Consider the following 20,123-nt stretch of genomic DNA (forward strand, 5'->3'; position numbering starts at 1 on the left):
TATTTGAAAGTCTTAATTACAGAGCAGCTGTCATTGTCTGCTTAATGACGGCCTGTCTACACTGGCCATGTAAATTCTCTAATAAAATGGATTTTAACTGCCAGTGGGTTTCCAGCGGGAATCCGCTGGTTTCAGTTAGATTTCAGCCTGCGGTAGAATAAGGTGAGGGCGATTTTAACCGCAGAGCCTCATTAACATGCTGCCGGTCTTTGGAAATGCGGGAGGTCCTTGGATGCCCACTGACACTCAGGTAAGTCTTGGAACTTGGGCTCCGGGAGGATCTTGTGGGACGGAAAGGGATGGGGGTGTCCTGGGTAGGGGAAGCCTAAGGTTTCCTTGTGGAACCCGGAGATGCACTGCTGCTCCTCCTGGCCCCGCAAAAGAAAGTGTAAAAATTTACCTCTTCTGCTTCCGATCCTTTTCTGACTTGAGTTCACCTGAAGGGAAAGGTGCAGCGACCTCCCCGTTCAGATCAGGGGCCATTGATGTCATTGGACCTCGAGCCACATATTTACATTAGGACCCCACTGACTTCAGGCGGGTGTCTTTGCAGTTTGCTCAGAAGAGCAGGTTGAAATTGAAAATAGCGGAATCCAGGCAGGACATCGATGGGTGAGTCACCCAGTTGATTTTAATTGCCCGCCCGCCAGGTTTCCGCCCAAGACTGTGAACTCTGGTTTGACATATTCCTTGGAGGTGTCATCACATGACCCTCTGCATCCAGCCGCCCCGCCCCCACACTCCTGCTATTGGTCGCCCAACATGTCCATACACGCGATGCACCGCCTTCCCACACCAATTGGAAAGCGAATAGACTCTTCATTACCCGATTGGATGATTCTTGACTGTCAGACAGACAAACAGCCTTTTTTCCCATGTACAATATTTTATAACTAGTAAATAAAACTGTTCAAACAACATTTTTTGAAAAATGCTTTTTTTTAATGCCCCTATGACTTTCCTCCCGGGTTGCTCGCAGCAGTGTCCTGGAGATTAGTCTTTAATTCCTGGAGACTCCAGGGCAACCCTGGAGGGTTGGCAACCTTATTTCTGCCGGGGTTCAAATTATTTCCTTTAAAAGTTCAGAACAACATTTATAATATTGCAGTGGGGGTTATGGTTAAATATGCTGGCTCTGAAAATTCTTGGTTTCCGATCCCGGAAATTACCCCAGGACCGTGCGCACCAATGACCTCTGCATGGCCCCAGTGGAATACATGCGTCGGAGGTCATGTCATTTGAATGGCCATGGCAGATGCCCAGGCCACTAAGGCCGCATCTTGGGTATGTGCCTGTCCCCACCGGATGGTGGAGTGTGCCAGTTCTAGAGGGCTGTTAGCCTCCCTCCCACCCTGGAAAGATGTCCACATTTGCCCCCTTTATAAATGGACCCAACCTCCTGCAAGGCCAAACTGAAGGGGACTCCAAACATGACCTCCACGTCATTGGCTTTGTAATAGGCAGGTGGAGGCTCCTTACTTAAAAGACTTCACAGGAACTCACAGCAGGACCCACCGTTTCTGGCCCTGCTGCCATAGTTATGATGGGAGTGTGCCAGAAGGGCAGAGGATTTCATGTCCCATCTCAAGATTCCCTTACAACAAATGTGACTGATGTCAGTTTATCTGGATCAATTTGGCAGTAGTTGTGATACATCTACAGCTTTGACTGCCCAACCCTACTAGCTAAGAAGCCATGAAGAGACAATAGGCTTCATAGGTTAGAAAGAAAAAAAGCTATGAAAAGATTGGTAAAAACCATTGTATGTAATGAAAACTTTACATAGAAAATGCATTCATATTAACATTAATTCCCAAGTAATGTACTTTCACAGTATACACATAGGAACATAGGAACATAGAAACAGGAGTAGGCCATTCAGCCCCTCGTGCCTGCTCCGTCATTTGATAAGATCTAACTCCATATACCCGCCTTTGGCTCATATCCCTTAATACCTTTGGTTGCCAAAAAGCTATCTATCTCAGATTTAAATTTAGCAATTGAGCTAGTATCAATTGCCGTTTGCGGAAGAGAGTTCCAAACTTCTACCACCCTTTGTGTGTAGAAATGTTTTCTAATCTCGCTCATGAAAGGTCTGGCTCTAATTTTTAGACCGTGCCCCCTACTCCTAAAATCCCCAACCAGCGGAAATAGTTTCTCTCTATCCACCCTATCTGTTCCCCTTAATATCTTATAAACTTCGATCAGATCACCCCTTAACACCCCTGAAACATTGTCTGACCTTGCTGTGTTCTACAGCACATGCCCAGATGTTTTGTCCGTTGACACGCAAACACCTCTGTAGACAAGAAGAATCTCTATAAATAAAAGCAATTATATTAAGAGAAGCAAAAGTTTACTGAAAGCGTAAGACTGCTACTTATCTGCAAACAACTATGGGACTCAATTTCCTCGGAGCTTTTCCCACACAAAACGCGATCTCTGCTGAAGGTACACTGGCAGAGCAGGAGAAGCTCTGAGGAAGTTCACCCCCAGAAACTCAGCTGTAGAGGTGGGTTGATTCTAGTGGTGTTATGAGATAAAAAGAAAAACTTTTAATGCTGGAAATCTTAAATGAGAAAAGAAAATGCAAGAAATACACAGTGTGTGTCAGCATCAGAAGGAGAAAAGATATTTAATGGGGCGGAAATTGCTCGGAGTGGCGAACCAACAGTGCTCGCCGCTCCATAGATTTATACTATCCCACTAACTTACCGTTGTCTTTTCTGCGGGCACTTCCTCGAATAGGAAGCGGAGGAGAGCCCAGCGTCAGTTCAAGTGACGCTAGGATCCTGGGAGAAGCGAGAGGATCACACTTCCCCCTCAACCAATCAGATTGCCACATTTTTGACAAGTTGTGTAACTCTGTCGGCCTCCAATGTTAAAACCAGGAAGTGAAATGTACCACTTTAAAATCATTATAAAACAGTTGTATACAGTGAAAAAAGAGAGGGTAAGAAATAATTGAATTAAATAAAAGAGATAGAAGGGAAAATTAAAAGAACATTTTTAACTTTTAAAAACTTTTTTTTTAAATGACCAAAAACTATTAAAATAAGGAGTAATGAGACCCCATGTTTTTAAAAGTTAATTTGTAGTTTTTTGGCAGTCATTAAGACTGAAACTTAGTTTAGACCTGGTAAATTTAAGCGTACCTGTTTAGTGGTGATATTATTACTTTCCAGCTGGGCAGCTGAGCGAGTTGGCACTTTTGTAATGATTTTCCTGATTGCAGCGGGTGATATACCTTTAATTTGAAGCTGTCTTATTGCTGGAGAACCAGTAGGTGCAAGTTGTGGATTTCCACATCTCACTGCGCATGTGCGAACGCTGGAACTTGCTCCTCGATTTCACCACTAACAATGGTGAGTGCTGTTGGGCTCATCGTTATTTTGCAAGCGATTTCTGGCCCAAGATCATTTTTGGAGCTGTTTGTGTGTTCACACATTCTTCACATTATATGATAAATAATATTGTTAGACGATATCCAAATACTCACTTGGCCAGCTGATCTCTACATTGATCTGCCTTTGATCTTCTGCCTGTTTTGCTTCCTTGCATTTTATTTTAGGGAGTGCATTTTATTTTAAGGAGTGCAAATATTGCTGGCCTCCTGGCCAGAACTTCATTTGCAATCAAACTTTGTTCAGCATCAGTAAACATATCTTTCTTACAGCTTTCCCAGGCATTACTCAGAAACTTTTGATCAGCACATCTGTACTGGTAAATTTTAGGAGTTAGGGCTCCCGTCACAGAGCTGTGCTTGACAGGATTGCATATCACATTTGCGGCCTGCACAATTTTCCATCCATTAATTTTAATGGATGCTAAAGTGTAATAGCCACAGATCTGCTGGAAGTTCACTGAACTTCACAGTTGGACAGCTTCTACATTCCTCACATAGAAGGACACCACTATATGTGCTAATGGGTGACAACTAGAAACTCACCTAACCTGCTGACCCCATTCAGTCATCCTGGCTGTTGTAGGCAAGTGCCCATAATCGTGACACTCATATTATTAGAATAATCCAGGAGAGAAGGTCCAGATTCTACATCATTAAGACTGCCTACTTCCACCTCCATAACATCGCCCATCGCCACACCTGTTTCAGCCTATCTGCTGTTGAAACCCTCATCCATACCTTTTGCACCTCCAGACTTGATTATTCCAATGCTCTCCTGGCTGGCCTCCCGTTCTTCACTCCCTTAAGTTTAAGCTCATCCTAAACTCTGCTGCTCATATCCTAGCCTGCAATAATTCAGGCTCACCTTCACTCCTTTGCTCACATCAACAGTGCCATCAAGCGACACCTACTCCCCAATAGCCTGCTCGCTGACAATCAGTTCAGGTTCCACTAGAACCACTAGGTTTCAGACCTCATCATAGCTTTGATCCAGACATGGATGCAAGAGCTGAATGCCAGAGGAGAGGTGAGAGTAACTTTCCTTGACATCAAGGCAACATTCAACCGAATATGGCACCCAGGAGCCCTAGCAAAACTGAGGTCAAGGGGGTGAAGGGGAAGACTTTCCAGTGGCTGAAGGCATACCTGATACAAAGGAAGATGGTCATGGTTGTTGGAGGTAATTGATTGCAGCCCCAGGACATCACTGGAAGAGTTTCTCAGGGGATTGTACTCTGCTTCAATCAACTTCAGCTGCTCCATCAGAGAACTTTTCTCCATCGTAAGGTCAAAAGCGGGCCTGTTTGTTCACAATTCTACCGTATTCAGCTCCATTCACAACTTCTTTGATAATAAAGCTGACAACCTACAACAGGACCTGGACCAAACCAAGTCTCAGGCTGACCAATGACAGTTAACATTTGTGCCACATGAGTACCAGGTAATGACTCACAAGAAAAGACTCAATCACACACTCTGGACCTTCAATAGCAGCACCATAACCAAGTCCCTACCAGCAATCTCCTGGGTGTCAACACTGACCAGAATTTTAACTGGTCCAGCTATAGCAACAGTCTAGAACCAGGGGGCATAGTCTCAGGATAAGGGGTCGGCCATTTAAGACACAGATGAGGAGGCATTTCTTCACTCAGAGGGTTGTGAATCTTTGGAATTCTCTACCCCAGAGGGCTGTGGATGCTGAGTTATTGAATATATTCAAGGCTGAGATAGATGGATTTTTGTCTCTAGGAGAAAGAAGGGATATGGGGATCAGGCAGGAAAGTGGAGTTGAGATTGAAGATCAGCCATGGTCTGATAGAATATCAGAGCAGGCTTGAGGGGTCGTATGGCCTACTCCTGCTCCTATCACTTATGTTATTGTGTTCTTTAGTGTGGCTGCAAGAGCAAGGCAGAGACTAGGTACTCTGCAATGAGTGGCTGTCCTCCTGACCCCAAACGTCTCTCCATTATCGACAAGTTAGGAGTGTTTTGGACTACTCACCAATAGCCTGGATGGGTGCAGCCACAAACATTAAAAAGCTTGACACCAACCAGGACATAGCAGTTTGCTTGATAGGTGCCCCTGCCACTGAACTCAAATCCATCATCAGCACACTGTGTCTGCAGCATATATGATATACAGGATGCACATCAGCACCTCTCCCCGCTGTGATCTCTACAATCAAGAAGGGCCAGAGCAACAATGTTGTAGGAACATCAAAATCTCCAAGTTCCCCTCGAAGTCACACACCATCTTAACTTGGACATATACAGTCTTCATCGTTGCTGTGGCAAAATCCTTGCAATTTCTACCTGACACTATTGTGGCAGCAACATCAGCACAAAAACTGCAGCAGTTCAAGAAGGCCCACCACTTCTCAGGGCAATAAAAATCCAGCTGTGTTAGAATAAATATGTAAAAAAATTACGAAAATAGGCCACTTTGTATTTTGACAGGAATTTATTTTTTACACTATATGAAATGTCTCCAACAGATTATTATTTTCCTGTTTGCTTGATAATTAGCCATTAATATCTTAGGCCAATTATAAAGGTAGAGAGAAGGACAGTTAGGATTGTTCTTGGCCACCTAACTCAGAAGACCCTTGGTCCTTGAGAATAAAGACCACGGTACATGGTTAGAAATTGTCCACGCTGTTTCTTCTACCACCTTCTGAGTCATTAGATGTCCTGTGTCATGTAAGTTAGGGAAATCTATGACTGAGATAGGTGTCAAGCTGCTTTTAATGAAGTGCACAGCAATAGAATATACTCATGTAAGAAATTGCTAACACACCATTGCTAAGCATGTTTAATGATCCTGTGGGTAAGCTGGTTTGATCAGCAAGTATACAAGTTATAACAGTTCACATTTTGCGTGATTAGTTTAGATGATATAAATTTGTGATGTATGTTCATGTTAGCTTGACATATTCATATGTAAAACCCAATGGATTCCTTTCCTATGTGCCTGGGAGAGGAAAATGGGTACTGGCCCATGATGCTAGGTCTCTGCACCTTTACATTGCCCCATGATTTCTGGGGCATCCCTGAGGGGAGGGTTGAAGTGCGAAGTGCCTATGCCTACAACAGATGCAGGTATTTTAATCTCATGGACATGAAGAGAAGGGCTCCTCATTTTATCCTGGGAATATCATTTGGACATCCAATTTGAAGAAACTGTTGCAAACCCTTCCACATGACCCTCTCCCTTTCCTCTCAGATCGGAGGGTCTGAAAGGCCCTGGCAGCAAAGCCAAGACAGCCTACGAAGGTAAGTGGCTTTTTTTTGCCACAGGGACACATTTAATCGTTGGGGCTGGAGGCCTTCTGGCTGCTATTTTTTGACCACCTAGAAGGCCCTGCAGTCAGCGTGCATTACCACCGTTGCAGGAACAATGGCTTGCTGCCTGTGATTCTGGGTAGAAGGCCCTCCGAGGGCCAGACCAACGGGCACATTGGAGCCATGCTAATGATCTGAACCTTCAAATTCACGTGAATTCAGGTGCACTGCCCTGACCCGACTAGTGCCCTGATGCAGGGGGGAGAAAAGTATTGGGCCCATTGTGTGTGTGTGTGTGTGTGTGGTTGTGCATGTGTGGTGAGAGAGAGAGAGAATTGATATTCAGAAATAGTGACAGAAAACTTTAATGATAACTACGGCTGTTTTTAATCAGTGGCAACTGTTACTATTTTATATCTGTGACCGAGTTCACAATATACAACTCTTACCTTGGTTATACTACTTCATCTTTAATGCAGTTGATGTTCCCACACTCCTCGGGAGGAATCACACAGTTTGAATTTTAAAATATGCATTTAACACTCAATTCAAATCATAGTTCAATAATTTTAGAAATCATGATTGCTTTCTGAACTGGTGGAAATAAGGGGGTTTTAAGCTATGCTAATGGTCTGTGTTGCTGGAATGTCAACTTACTGTCCCTTGATAATATTTTTCTGAAAAGAAACAGAGGCCAAAACAGAGGCCATTAATCTTTTACAACAGTTTTGTTGTTACGTGTATCGCTATTTCACTCGCAGCCCAATACACTAATCTTATCAATTCATTTTTTTTAGGCGTCTAGGATTTGATTTATTCGACAACACATGGAATTACTGCCAACCATAATTTGGCCATAACTCAAATCACTCTGGGTAATCTAATTGGGCATTTTTTATTTTGCTTCCAATTTTATGGGGCAGAAAACCATAGTCCGAACAGCAGGATACCTTCCTGTTGTGAACGGCAATCTCAGGGAAACAGTCTCCCACTGAGCATTTAAAGTGGATAAGATTTGTAATTATAATTAATCAAGAGTCAGCCTTTTAGAATGATTGATATCAGATACTTGCATCATCAGGTCCACTTGACCATTCCAATGCTGCAATTAACAGTTTATTTTTGAGATATACAACAGCTAAGCTCCCTAGTTATTATGAAACCATACATTTTTCTATAGGTTCATTATACTTTCCAGTTTGCATTGATGCAAAGTGGTTTCACCTTAATATAGCTCAGGTCCGTTAGCTCTTGTCAGCAGCAGCAGACATTGGTCTCATACTGCTACCTAGTATCACAGTATCATAGTAGTACGGCACAGGAGGACCCCATTCAGCCCATCGAGCCTCTGCCGGCTCTTTGAAAGAGCTATCCAATTAGTCCCACTTTCCTGCTCTTTCCCCATATCCCTCTAATTTTTTCCCTTCAAGTATTTATCCAATTCCCTTTTGAAAGTTACTATTGAATCTGCCTCCACCACCCTTCCAGGCAGCGCATTACAGATCATTCCAACTCGCTGCATAAAAAAATGTTTCCTCATGTTGCCTTTGGCTCTTTTGCCGATCACCTTAGATCTGTGTCCTCTGGTTACTGACCCTTCTGCCACTGAAAACAGTTTCTCTTTATTTACTCTGTCAAAACCATTTATGATTTTGAACACCTCTATCAAATCTCCTCGCAACCGTCTCTGTTCTAAGGAGAACAACCCCAGCTTCTCCAGTCTATCCACGTAACTAAAGTCCCTCATCCCTAGAATAATTCAAGTAAATCTCTTCTGCACCCTCTCTAAGGCCTTCATATCTTTGCGGTGCGGTTCCCAGAACTAGACACAATACTCCAGTTGTGGCCGAAACAGTGTTTCATAAAGGTTCATCATGACTTCCATACTTTTGTACTCTATGCCTCTATTTATAAAGCCCAGGATCCTGAATGCTTTTACAATTGCTTTCTCAACCTGCCCTGCCACCTTCAACGATTTGTGCACATATACCCCCAGATCTCTCTGTTCCTGTACCCCTTTTAGAGTTGTGCCCTCTTGTTTATATTGCTTCTCCTCATTCTTCCTACCGAAATGTATCATTTCACATTTTTCTGCGTTAAATTTCATCCACCCATTCCACCAGCCTGTCTATATCCTCTTGAAGTCTATCACTATCCTCTTCACTGCTCACTACACTTCCAAGTTTATGTCATCTGCAAATTTTGAAATTGTGCCCTGTACACCCAAGTCCAAGTCATTAATATATATCAAGAAAAGCAGTGGTCCCAGCACTGACTCCTGGGGAACACCACTGTACACCTCCCTCCAGTCCGAAAAACAACTGTTCACCACTACTCTCTGTTTCCTGTCCCTAAGCCAATTCTGTATCCATGTTGCTACTGCCTCCTTTATTCCAGGGCTCTCCTTTCTGTCCCTTAGCCAATTTTGAATCCATGCTGCCACTGTCCCTTTAATCTCATGGGATTTAATTTTGCTAACAAGTCTATTATGTGGTACTTTATCAAATGTCTTTTGAAAGTCCACATACACATCAACCGCACTGCCCTCATCAACCCTCTCCGTTACTTCATCAAAGAACTCAATCAAGTTAGTCAAACACAATCTTCCTTTAACAAATCGTGCTGACTTTTATTTATTAGCTCATTCTTTTCCAAGTGCCAGTTAATTTTGTCCCGGATTATTGTCTCTAAATGTTTCCTCACCACCGACGTTAGGCTGACTGGCCTGTAATTGCCGGGTTTACCCCTCTCCACTTTTTTGAATAGGGGTGTAACATTTGCAATCCTCCAGTTTCCCAGCACCATCCCCATATCTAAGGAGGATTGGAAAATTGTAGCCAGAGCCTCCGCAATTTCCACTCTTACTTCCCTCAGTAACCTAGGATGCATCATGGAGCACTGGGTACAGTTTTGGTCTCCTTACCTAAGGATGGATATACTTGCCTTAGAGGGGGTGCAACAAAGGGTTCACTAGATTGATTCCTGGGATGAGACAGTTGTCTTATGAGGAGAGATTGAGTAGAATGGGCTTATATTCTCTGGAGTTTAGAAGAATGAGAGGTGATCTCATTGGAACATATAAAATTCTTAGAAGGATTGACAGGGTAGATGCTGAGAGGCTGTTTCCCCTGGCTGGAAAGTCTAGAACTAGGGGGTCATACTCTCAGGATAAGAGGTCGGCCATTTAGGACTGAGACGGGGAAAAATTCTTCACTCGGAGGGTTGTGAATCTTTGGAATTCTCTACCCCAGAGGGCTGTGGATGCTCAGTAGTTGAGTCTTTACAATACTGAGATCAATAGATTTTTGGACACTAAAGGAATCAAGGGATATGGGAATAGGGCGCGAAAGTTGAGTTGAGGCAGAAGATCAGCCATGATCGTATTGAATGGCGGAGCAGGCCCCAGGGCCAGTATGGCCTACTCTTGCTTCTATTTCTTATGTTCTTTTATCCCATCTGGGCAGGGTGACTTTTCTACTTTGAGCACTGCCAATCTTTTAAATACCTTCTCTTTATCTATTTTTATCCTATCCATTATCGCTACTATCTCCTTTACTGCTACAATGGCAGCATCCTCTTCTCTAGGGAAAACTGATACGAAGTATTCATTTAGTACCTCAGCCATACCCTCTGCCTCTACAAGAAGATTTTGGTCCCACCCTTCCTTTGACTACCCTTTTACTATTTATATGTTTATAATAGACATTTGGGTTCCCTTTTATGTTAGCTGCTAATTTATACTCATGCTCTCTCTTTGCCCCTCTTATTTCCTTTTTTGGATTTCCTCTGTACTTTCGGTATTCAGCTTGGTTCTCTACTGTATTTTGAACCTTACATTTGTCATAAGCCTCCTTTTACTGTTTCATTTTAATCTCTTTGTCTTTAGTCATCCGGGGAGCTCTAGCTTTGGATGCCCTTCCTTACCCCCTCATAGGGATGTGTCTACTCTCTACCCGAACCATCTCCTCCTTGAAGGCCTCACATTGTTCAATTACTGTTTTGCCTACCAATTTTTGATTCCAATCCACTTGGGCAAGATCCCTTTTTAACTCAGTGAAATTAGCCCTCCTCCAGTTAAGTATTTTCACATTTGATTGTTCCTTGCTTTTTTCCATAACTATTCTAAACCCAGTGATATTATGATCACTGTTCCCCAAATGCTCCCCCAATGAAACATGCTCCACTTGCCCCACTTCATTCCCCAGAACTAGATCCAGCACTGCTTCCTTCCTCATTGGGCTGGTAACACACTGTTCAAGAAAGTTCTCTTGTACGCATTTTAGGAATTCTTCCCCCTCTTTGCCCATGTTACTGTCCCAGTCTATATTTGGATAATTGAAATCCCCCATTATCACTACTCTACATTTCTTGCATCTTTCTATAATTTGCCTGCAAATTTGCTTCTCTATCTCCTTGTACATACCTGTAGTTTATGAAGAAGTCCTTTAAATGCAGTTTTTCTAACTAAGTAGATAACATCAATTAAACACTTAAAATATAATGGTCTTCCATTTTTATCTAATAGATGCCCTCACACCTCCATTCAGTAAATTATTTTATTGCAGTTGTAGCCATATTGAGATGGTGAACAGAGAAGTCTGCAGTGGATTGTAGAAAATGGCTTCAGGGCCTTAAATATGTGAGGAGCCAGGGTGAAGATAGCTCAGAATAATGGTCTGTGAACCAGGGGCAAGGATTGGTGCTTCCACACAAGATGATATGTAGCTTCAATTTTCTCCAGTTTCCCCTTCCTTGTTTAAAGGCAGTGAACACAGGTGAGCCACACAGTGAGCAGAGCACTGACAGATTGGGAGTAGGGCACAGACAGGCAGGAGAGTGGCGAGCAATTTGCCTGCGTTGTGTGTTTTTCTGTAATTGTTTCCCCACATCTGTGCTGATCACATGACTAGTTTATTCTAACCATGTGGTATTATCAGTCAGCAACACAGCAAGCACTCGACAACCATATGCCGTCTACAACCGTACAACATCTACAACCATATGCCGTCTACAACCGTACAACATCTACAACCATATGCAGTCTACAACTGTACAACATCTACAACCATATGCAGTCTACGACTGTACAACATCTACAACATATGCCCTCAACAACCGTACAACATCTACAACATATGCCCTCAACAACCGTACAACGTCTACAACCATATGCCGTCTACAACCGTACAACGTCTACAACCATATGCCCTCAACAACCGTACAACACCTACAACTATATGCCGTCTACAACCGTACAACATCTACAACCATATGCAGTCTACAACCGTACAACATCTACAACCATATGCAGTCTACGACTGTACAACGTCTACAATCATATGCCCTCAACAACCGTACAACATCTACAACCATATGCAGTCTACAACTGTACAACGTCTACAACCATACGCCCTCTACAACCATACATTGTTACAAACAGAAGACTTTTAAGAGTATAGATGGAAAATCAATCGAATCCTCAGAAGAGTCAATATTTGAAGATAAATATGAATGTGTCAGTGTTGAATTTGGTGGTGAGTTTGTACGGTTATTTTTCTAATTTTTGTTTGTTATCCCCTGCACCGTGCAATGTCTTCTTGTTAGACAAGGGGTCGAATGCCCTCGTTCTCCTTACCAGCCTGGCTGAAGGGGATGAATTTCATCCACTTAACAGAGCAAAGGGTTTGAATGAAAAGCAGCCTGCGAACTAGAGCTTCTGACCTGGTAAGAAATGGAACACTCCGCTCCATCAACGAACAGCTACCCATTTCTAACTGTAGAGTGGATACAATATTTGGTTTAAAGTATAGTTGCTTGCATTTCTTTAAATACAATCCACCAGTGGAAGATTAGTGATTTCAACAATGCAAGCTCATATACACCGAGACAAATAAATCTGGTTCATTTTGTAAGAGTTTATCTGGAAAGCCTTCAACATAGACACACAAAGGTGGGACAGAGCTTTATTTCCTGTCCTCTTGTTTTGCTGAAGAGGAGGATTCCTCTCATCTATTAGACAAAAACAATAAAATTCATGCATAACAATTTTTTTTTGATTGAAGCGGTTTCAATGGAGGCAGACAGCAGCTACTCTGTTAAGATTGTAGCAAATGTTATTTTTCAAAATATATTCGTACAATCCACAGTGCTGATTTTTGCAGTTCTAAAAACACCTATTTTGGAACAGGCAACATCTGGATAATTGTTTCCCCCTCACTCGATACTCATGGCCAATTGTGTTGCCAACATTGCGGAATGGAAGAAAATATACCCCATAGGGTAGGTTTTAGCAATTTGCGTTGCCATGGAGCTCCATGTGCCAGGAACACGTATTGGGAATTTGGGGGAGGAGGTCAGCAGGACCCACAGGAGTCACATAATGGAGGAAAAATGCTGCAGAACACACTGACCTCCATGTCCAAGTCCCAATTTGCACTCCCCACAAACAAAGCTCAACAGATGTGTGAATTTACATGTCCTGCACAATTCTAATTCTTTACTGTGTAGATTATATGTATAATTCTTTATATTTTTGTTATTATTTGTAGGTTTGTTTCTGGCATAACAACAAATCTGACTAGATGCCAAAGCAGTATATCAAGTATATTCACATTTCAATGCCACACTTTGTTACAGATGAAAAGCAGTCTTAAAGTATTGGGTGCTTCTGACCTGCAGCCTGAAATTTAACCTATCCCATTAACAGAAAATATATTCTAATTGACTTCTGGAGTGACACTTAAAATCTATTTACAAAAAGGATACCCATTTGATCTCCAATTGAATCTAAAGATCGGCCCAAGAATTTTCCCAGGAAGACACAACAATTGGCCTTAAAGGGACACATTAAGCTGCATTTTAACAGGAGAATAATGGGCGATAATTTGCTGTGGCAGGGCACCTAATGTTGTCTGCCGTTAGTTAGACCTGCCCTTGCCCGTTTAGGTTTTTAAATTTTTTTGCGTGGCAAGTTGCTGAAAGTGTGAGCTGGTAACAGCACAGTGAGAGAAACTGGGCATCTGGGACCTGAGTGAACAGGGCAAGCAACTGGGTATCTCCTTAACCAATCAGATTGAAGGATTGTGAAATTAACAGTGCAAGGACTGAGAAGGAAGTATAAACTAGAATGGGTGAATTCAATGTCAAATCAGGTACAGAAAGAGAAATAAAACAAGGGAAAGAAAGATTGGATTACAAGAGAGAGAAAAAAAGAGACAGAAAGGAAAAGGATTTTTTTTAAATTATTTAAATTTTACATTTTTAAAATCTCCAACAGCAATTGAAGCCTGAAGGAATGAGACTCCACACTTGTAATAGTTAATTTTCAGTTCCAGAGAGGTTGACTGGCAGTAATGAACACTTATCACATCGTTAAGAGTACTTAGACTGAAAAGGATGAGATTTAACTTTCTGTGGCCAGTTTAATTCATAACCACCACGAAAATGCAGCAACTTCACGCCATTCAATGCATTTGAACGGTGAGGCAGACAGCGAGATGCCGTTTTCACAAAGCTTATGGCGGAACGGCGCATCTTGGATGGCAACTTTTGGATTTCCGCATTTAACCTCGCATCTGCCCCTCGCCTGAAGTTGCTGTAGCATTCGCGCATAAATAACGGTGAGCGCCATTAGCTTCACTGTTATTTGGACAGCAAATTCTTACCCATTGCATGGTATAATGTTCCTGTCCTTATAAAACAGCATAACCTCCAACCTATCATGAGCAGCGCCAAGGGATATCAGTCAGTATGTAATGAAATATTACACAGGTGGTAGTGAGTTACTGAGTTTATGTCACACATAACAAGGAGGCTATAGTCACCCCTGCCTCAATAACACTTGTGAACTGAACTCAGTCATACACTATTTCTTGTGCAATGTTTCTTTATATTAATATTAATTGTAATAAAGGCTTTATGATGATCAACAGCAGAAATACTTTTCAAAATTACATTGAACATCAAAAATATCATCTAGACAATTGATAAAAATTATTGGGTTAAAAAAATTGCAAATGCTGCAAAATGCACAGCAGGTAAGTCAGTATCTGAAAGGTAAAAGTAGGTTAATGTGCCCTTTTGTCAGGCTTCTGATGAAGGGTCACACTCACAATGTCAACCTATCTTTCTCTTTCTCACACTGACTGAGCTGCTGTGTGTTTTCTGTGGTGATAATAGTCATGCCTAGGTTAAGTGGAGTCTATGTACCAATGGTGATAAGGAAGATTTGGTGTGATCTATCCTGAAATGGGGGGCCTTGAGGTGATTAAAAGAATGGACTGTCAACTGTCCCCAATGCTCTGATCATCTTTCAGTTCCCTTCTCTAACATTAAACAGCCTGAAATATCCATTATTACTATATTAGTACATGGTTGAGAGGTTTTATTAATTCCTGATCAGGGCATTTGAATTAAAGAATAAATTCTGAGTTCTGAAAGGACGAATGAACAAACACTGTAAATGCAAAGCTCGACATTCTTAATGTCCGCATGGGGAAGATAAAAAAAGAATATTTATCGAAAGTAAATGTAAATGGCTTGCAGTGTTTTATACTAGAATATGGGAGCGGAATATGGGACCGGGTCTCTTCATATGCTTCAATACATTCTCTATTCCCTTTTCAGCATGAAACCTGCTAGATCATTCAGTGTACTTTTATTGATATCATAACAAACCTTTTCAGTCACACCCCTATTTAGTCATACCACATGCAGTCATTTTGTTTCAGGCTATGTATTAATTCCTTGAAATTGTTTAAGAACAACTCATTTCTATAATGAATGTATTGCTTGTGGTGACATTTACCAAGTTCTATTTTACTGCACTTAGTAATGACATTTTGCTAAAGAAATAAATCAGCAATTTTGTGTAAGCCAGTACATTGTAACACATTGGATTGACTGTATTCTATCTTTGAATAGGTGCAGTGTCAGCCAGTCAGACTAATGACAAGAAAACAAAAGGCTTGAAGCTTGTTTTTAGCTTAACGTCTATCAACACTCGACATTCTGCATTGCTCTTTCTGTGCAGTTTAGTGAGATTATACAGAAGTAGCCACAAAGGTTGCTGATCTTACCTTCAAGAAATGATGAAAGAATCTTTCAGTTAACTTAACAAAACAAATGACAAACACTCCAGACAGTGATTGTTGCAAAATATGCACACTCTCTGTGGGGTTTTTTTAACCAATAGGGTAGAAGCTGCCGTTAGTGATTTTATTGTACAAATGTTTAATACACTTCCCAAATTCTCCTCTGCTATTTTAGTAAAGGTGTTTTAATCTACTAAAATAGTGGAGGAAAAAAATTGGGACAATTGTATTTCACTCATTCGCTGACAATGATTTCTACCCTCATGTCCTATTTTAAAATGTATTGTCTGTTTCAAAATCTAAACCCATTAAGAACTATGAAAGATCAGGCATCATCTTATGCAAAGTTGAAAAAAACCTCTTTTTTTAAACGGTCATAAATCTCTTCAGTTTAGTAAAAGAACTGTATACACAGGCAAAAATATAAACCCATCTTTGCATATCATGCAGCAAACCAACCAAATAGATTTATCAGAAAACAGATGATCTTCATCATATAGCCACTGGGTGGCAGTATATGACCCCCATTTTTATAACCCTCCAAACAGTGATCTCACCCTTTCACTTGAACTCTTGTACATGCAGCACTAACAACAGCGAATTCTTCTTTTCCACAGACTATGAAATATTTTTTTTCATTTGTGAGGAAACGAAGAGCTGGATTTTATTCAGAAAATGTAATACATTGCGAGAAGTGACAGGGAGAACTGGAGAAAAGATTTGAAGTTTTCGTATACTGGGGTGTCATTTGGGAGGGGTACCTGCTTTAGGATTGGCGCAGGCTGGCAGAACTGGGTTGTGCTTAATGCTTGTGCAGAGCTCTTGCTAGCTGGCACCCAAATGAAGGTAAAAAGATCATCATGTTAGGTAAGCACCGACTGCTCAGTTTAAAGTTTAAATACTTTACTTTGTACTTGTTATGCTGCAGCCATTGTGAAGCTGCAGTGAAAGATAGAAATACATAGAACTTACAACACGGAAACAGGCCATTTGGCCCAGTCTGTGTTGACGTTTACCCTCCACATGAGCAAATAGTTCTAATCACATTCCCCACCCTGTTCCGATATCTCTTCAATCCCTTTTCCTTCATCCACCTATCCAATCTAATCTCGAATGTTGACATAACCCTGAAACTGAATTTAACAGCCTCTCAACTCTCTGCAAAAAGAGGTTTCTCCTGCCCCCTGTTCTAAATGTTTCAGAACAGATCTTGTATCTGTGGCCCCTGTTCCTGACCCCGCAACTACTGGAAGCAGAATGCTTCTATCTATCCTGTCGTATTCTTTCATAATTTTAAACATTCCCATCATATCGCCCCATAATCTGCATTGTTGGAATGAAAATAGACTCCGTTTTTCAAATCATTCTTTGTATTTGCATTGCCTCCTTTGATGTGAGATTACACCTTCTCAAGCCGTCTTGTACACAAATCCATATCCTGAACATGTGTCAGTTTGTTTACCATTATACTGTGTCACATTAAACTGTTTGAAACTCCTTGAACCTATATCTAAACAATGTCATTGTGAGAAATTATATTTTAGAATATATGTAAATTATTTTATATGGAAACATTAAAAATTGGATTGACTATTAAATCAGCAGAAGGCAGAGACAAACGTGTCAGAAGTGAAGAGAAAATGGCTTGCAAGGATTCTGAATGAAGCACTAAACGACTGAATAAATGGCTGATTGGCCATTTCTAATGCCCACATTTTTGTGCATTAGTAACACAGAGCATATTACTTGTCAATACGACACTTTCTTCCTGTTGCTGATGCTTGTACTAGGGAGATCTAGCGTAGAAAAATTGTAAAATTCTGCCTTCTTGTCACGTGGCACAAATAAACTGCTTTCAGCTTGAATGTCACTTACACCACAAAGAATAACGTCTTGGAGTTACTTTTATTAGAAAACCTAGGTTAGCCTTCGTTTCTTGAGCAACAAAAGAAACTGCATTTATCTCCATTTTGTTTCAAACAATAAGCCAACTTTGGAAGAAAATGCTCCATAGCAGAAATTCCCAATAATTGTCACATAATAACAGTTACAACACAACAAAATAACAGTGGTAACAAAATAGCCTTTTTAATGTACCAACTACTGCAGTTAGGAACGAAATGTCCCCACTTTTTTTCACTGGGACTAAGCTCTGTTAAGAGCAAACTATTCCTTTTATGGGTACGATTTTGCTTCAGTTTCAGTATGCAAACCATGACGTCAAGAAAACTTGATTTACCTGGGATAACAAACAGCTAATTATCTAGTAAGATAAAGAAAAGGAAGAAAGAACTTGCATTTATATTGTGCTTTTCACAACCTCAGGAAGTCCCAAAGCGCTTTACAGCCAATTGAGCACTTTTGAACGTAGGAAATGTGGCATAGCTATTTGCAAAGAGCTTTTTTCAAAATTAAAATTTCCCTACGTTTAATTCAGAAGCAGTTTTTGGGATAAATTGGCCACAGAAATAAAAATCAGAAAATGCTGGAAGATTATTTGGCTTTTTAGGCATGAAGCCTTTGTCAGAACTGAAAGCTGGGAGATAGAGTCCCTTTATAAGCTGAACAAAATGAAGCTGATGAGGGAAGGACCAGAGTCACGAATACTAACTCCTTTCAATTTGCAGTATTTTTTCTTTTTATCAGGAACAGTGGAAAGATGATTTCCCTGCCAGCAATTCTTGATAACGGCAAGTTGTTTCTTGGCAAGCTGAATGGATGGAATTTGACTACGTTATAAAACGACCAGGGTTACGGAACCAAGGCGGGTAGATGGAGTTAAGATACGGATCAGCCATGATCTAATTGAATGGCGGAACAGGCTCGAGGGGCTGAATGGCCTACTCCGGTTCCTATATTCCTCTAACCGTATGGTCAATTTTCACGTGTTCCATCGCATCGGGCAGGAGGTGGATGTTGTGAGCCAACCGGCCGCCTGATGGTACTGGCACCAGGCCCTTATCTGAATAACTTTATCGAGCTGCTTGCTGCTGGACGGAGGAAGGGGCGGAGCCGAGCCGAGCCAAGCCAGAAGTCACAACTTAAAGGGTGGGGGCGGGGCATACAGGGACAGGGAATGAGTGGGCAGATTTGTGTCATGAATGCTCCACCTGGCCCCACAAAAAATCAATGTCACAGCAATTTATGTTGCATTTTCTGGGCTGCCTGCAGCGGTCCCTTTAAGGATCGCTGGATTCAGGTGCTGAACGCTCATTTCCACTGGATGGAGTGTGCACTCTGACCACTGGAATACCAATCACATTAGCCTTTAGGGATTAGGTTGTAATTTCTCAATGAAATACAAAGGCCTTGAAATGACACTGTGTGATATTAGTGAATGAGTTTAATGCATTTAAATGAAATTCCTTTACCCACCATTTTAATGGAGGCACCAACTGGTTTTAAATTAGTTACCACCTCCGGTAAGATAGTAGACAATAGAATTTCATGCAAATGTTTACACTTTAATATCACATACCGTACTCTCAAGACAAAATATATAGAACATTAATTATTCCTCACACGAGGTGCAGAACTTTAGATGAAAAGGATGGCATTTTTCAAAGCAAAGTTTGTAATTTTGCTGTAATGGAAAACTTTTGCTCGCATGAAAACTAGTCACGAGAAAGCCGGAATCAAAACTACAGGACTGTGTTGTAGGTTTGGGGGTCCTACAGACAGCGTAGGACCTCGATTTGCATGCGTATACAGACCCCTGTCTGGGCTAGGCGATGGTGGGAGTGGGGCAGTAAGGTTAGTGCTGTGAACATCGCCCTATTACCGTGCATTCCTGCCTGAAAACAAGGACCGAAATCGGCCCCATGAGCGGAACACAGTCCTGTAGTTTTGATTCCAGAGCTTTCTCGTGACCAGTTTTCATGTCATTCCATGCGAGCAAAAGTTTTCCATTACAGCAAAATCACAAACTTTGCTTTGAAAAATGCCTTCCTTTTCATCTAAAGTTCTGCACCTCGTGTGAGGAATAATTAATGTTTTATATATTTTGTCTTGAGCGTACATTGTATGATATTAGCTCGTAAACGTTTGCATGAAATTCTATTGTCTACTATCTTACCGGAGGTGGTAACTAATTTAAAACCAGTTGGTGCCTCCATTAAAATGGTGGGTAAAGGAATTTCATTTAAATGCATTAAACTCATTCACTAATATCACACAGTGTCATTTCAAGGCCGTTGTCTTTCATTGAGAAATTACAACCTAATCCCTAAAGGCTAACGTGATTGGCTTCTGGTAAAGGTACACAATAGATTCCAACTTTAGTTTACTAAGTGAGCACTTTTGTAATTTGAGGACAAGCAGTGGAATTTATTTTGCTTGCGTTA

This window comes from Heptranchias perlo, chromosome 16 (genome assembly GCF_035084215.1).
Source record: "Heptranchias perlo isolate sHepPer1 chromosome 16, sHepPer1.hap1, whole genome shotgun sequence".
NCBI classification, from domain to species: Eukaryota; Metazoa; Chordata; class Chondrichthyes; order Hexanchiformes; family Hexanchidae; genus Heptranchias; species Heptranchias perlo.